The sequence below is a fragment of the Notothenia coriiceps genome, unplaced genomic scaffold (assembly GCF_000735185.1).
Source record: "Notothenia coriiceps isolate Sejong01 unplaced genomic scaffold, NC01 NC01_scaffold00027349, whole genome shotgun sequence".
In the NCBI taxonomy this organism is placed as follows: Eukaryota; Metazoa; Chordata; class Actinopteri; order Perciformes; family Nototheniidae; genus Notothenia; species Notothenia coriiceps.
In genome coordinates, this window is record NW_011360050.1 from 12,402 (window position 1) to 15,921 (window position 3,520).

General features: G+C 45.1%; 1 protein-coding gene across 1 annotated transcript in view; it reads left to right on the forward strand.

Moving 5' to 3' along the window:
• The window catches only part of asnsd1 (asparagine synthetase domain containing 1), a 16,025-nt gene that overhangs the window by 11,505 nt on the left and 1,000 nt on the right, over positions 1 to 3,520 (forward strand). The window lies entirely within an intron of this gene.

Sequence of the window (3,520 nt, forward strand, 5' to 3'; positions counted from 1 at the left end):
ACACACCGTTTTTTTATTACTGGTATCCCGCGTAGTCCGGGATGGAACTGTTGGGAGGCTCAAGAAGAGGGCGTCCTCTGGAGGTTAGAAGTAACGAGAAGGGGCCGAAAGGAGGGCCCCAGTATAAGAGGCGTAAGAGAGGGAAAATACTCTCTGAGCATGCACGCAGTGAGTTTTTTACAGTCACCATTCACTTAGACAGTGAGAGGAGGGGCATGATCGGGTTTTGTCCCACATGGCTCTAAACAGCTCAATAGGCACAGAGCCATGTGGGACAAAACCCGATCATGCCCCTCCTCTCACTGTCTAAGTGAATGGTGACTGTAAAAAACTCACTGCGTGNTCCTGGAAGATGGCCCAGAGTTTCTGCGCATTGGCAGACAAGAAGCTGAGACTGCTTGTCTCCTTTCCTGGAAAACCAGTCTTGACAGCCCTCAACACTGGAAACAGATAATCAGTACCTGCGACCATGCACACATGAGGAGGATGGTTTAAACCACATCCTACCTGCACCTAGGAGATGCGCGGCGTTGTGAAGGAGGGTATAGCGAAGGTGGTCAATACGCACAGTGGCGACGGGAGGTGGTCTGACTGTGGGCAGTCACAGCAGCCCAATCCTCAACAGTCAGGAGCTGTGCGGCGCCTGGTTGCGAGTGTGGAAGAGCTTTTCGGGGTCTAGGCCCAGCTCATGAGATGGAGAGGTCCACTGGGGCGCGTCCAGGTCGGTGCATTGTAGCCGTACCAATGCTTCCATGCACTTTACTGCGCAGTGCTGACACTGTGCTCGATCTTTTGCGGGTGGCAGGGGCCAAGGAAGACCGCGGTGTGGGGATACATGAATGGAACGGTTTGATGATTTGGAAGCAGGGGGGTGGAAGCCAGGCCCGCCGCCTCCCTACACCAGATACGCAGACTGGGTGCCGTCACCTCGCAGGCCTCATCTGAATACCAATACATGGAGTTAGCTACATTCTAGCATGTGTGTAAGATGATACCACTGCCATTCCCATCCTTGAAAATGTAAGTGTACGAGTCCGGAAATGTCGTCACAGGATCGTAACTACTGGGGTAAGATAAAAACCAGATGCCCAAGTTAAAAAATGTCACCATTGGCGCCATTGGACAGTATGTGTATGGCCCCTGATATCCAAACATCTGTCTCAGGCGCATGCCTCTAACGGGTGTGCCCAAAGTTCAGTGTGGGTGGTATCATCAAAAGCACAATTCTTTGACATATCTGCCTGACTGTCCAATTAGTTTTGACTCATGAGAGTTACGCATGTTTGTGGGCTGGGATCAAAAGCGGAAACGTAAACATAGATGTTGCTGAACCACAGCATTTGGAAAAGCAAGTCCTGTGTTTTGTTAAAATCAGAACTCACTCTTTTTATTTTGATCACATCCCAAAACCATGTTTAGGGGGTGTGATCAAAATAAAAAGAGTTGAGTTCTGAGAATCTCTGAATTCAATTCAAAGAAAGTGTATTTCCGTTTCTGATTTGTTTATTCAAGCGTGGGGTAGTACGGGGCCCGCCGCCACGAGCAGGGCAAAAGTGGGCATTGACCTCAGTTTGTCTTATTTTGCCCCCTCACCTTCGAGCATCATTGGCTCATCAAAAAGTTAAAATAAATGTCACAATTTATTAAATAACTTTAAATAATAGCATAATAGATGTGTCGCCTAGACACACGTCACTATGTTTAGATCAGATGGGTGTGGGTCAAGCAACGGTGTAAAAAAGCCTCAACCCCCAAGTGAGCTTGTAGTCTTAATGTTAGTGGTGTGTGTTAGCTGTAAAACACAGTCGGATGGGTGGACCAAGAACGCCCCCGTTCTCCAGGAAAGTTTCCCCGTTTTTGGTGGGCGGTACCCGGTTGAAGATCCCGGAAAATGGTCCCGTCTGGTGAATGTGCGTTAAAAAAGAATAGAGCAAGGTGAAATTCCCAAAGTTACATTTCAGTAAGAGAATATAATGGAGTAATAAGGCCATTTTCAATTCTGATGGAAACGGTGTTTGTTTGCCTATATTGTTGTCTTATGTATTAAAAATAATATAAATGTAGGGGATTGTGCGTGTGAATCGGGAGTGCGGGCGCGGAAGTAGGAGGCGTGTCCGACGCCGAGCATACGAATTCCACTGAGGTGATGGTTGCGCGGTGGTTTGGGGGTAATTTCAAGGCTGATCGTTTTTGTTGTGGTAGACTTTGTGGTGTCCCGTGCTGATGGTGGGATCTGCTCCCTCTTCTACAATGCTTTGTGTTGCGGCTTGGTTTTTTGTGGACCCAATTTCCCCAAACCTGGTTGCGGGTAAATATATGTTAAATAAAAGGCGGTGTGTGTTTGTCTCTCATTGATGCACACCTGCACACCTGCTCGCCTGTTCCGACTCGTTTGTTTTGTTCCGAATTGGCCAGGAAGGATTCTTGCCGTCGCTTCTGAAGGCAAGTGACGTCGAAGGACCAGTGCTACCAAGGAATCATCCTCGACATTGAGAAACTGGCCACAGTGTTGTTGCCTTTTTGTGACTCGGAAGACATGTGCTACCAAGGAAGCATCCTCGACATTGAGAAACGGCCACAGTGTTGTGCCTTTTTGTAGCGTTAGCGTAGTTCTTCTTCTACTACTTCTTCTTCTACTACTTCTTCTTCTTCTTCTTCTTCTTCTCTTCTTCTTCTAATTCAATGTACCTGCCCGGGAGATATTGGACAAAAGAAACTCGGCTAGTAGGTGTCAACTAAATCCATAGTATTACAACAAAAGTACTTTAAACGAGGTAAGTTAGGAATGTATGTTCTCAATGGCCAGGTATGGGATTGAATATTACATTAGTTTAGATTAGATCTATTGTCCCCAGGGGGAAATTCATTTGCACAGCTCTGTTGTGGTAATCTGTATTATATAAACTGTATTGGTACAATGAGCGACATCTAGTGGCGGATTGTGGAACATTGATCTGACTTTTCTCATGGCAGTTAGACTCTAGAGACAAACCAGGGGACTTCACTTTAATCTGTGTCTGTCCATTTGGTGTAGTGTTTTATCCAATATTACATTTATATATTAGTCACTTTCTTATGAAATGCCAGGTTTTAGGCCTTGGTCTTAACATTCAATCCTGGAAATAAAAAATAAACTATACATTTTTTTAGATAGATAGTAAGTAAGTAACATCTGTATAGGAAGAGGAGTTAAGGGATAGAGGAGAAAAGGTTATGGTATAATTACAGAGCCAATTTATAAATGGAGGAAATCAATGTTAGTCTGTTAACCAAAGTGCAGCCATCTAATAATGTACTATCTGTTATTAAAGATCAGAGGAAAAGAACAGAACGAGAGGGGTAAATCCAGAATAAAAATAAAGAAGCGAAGAGATTGTAGAGCAGTGAGAAGGAAAAAAGCTTGGTGTGTCAATTCATTACATTGCCAGTATTTTTCGTTGTTGTGAAAAAAAAAATCGCCCCCTCGGATTTTTTAACAGCTCCCTCAGTCATTTCATCCTGGAGCCGGGCCTGCTTTGTT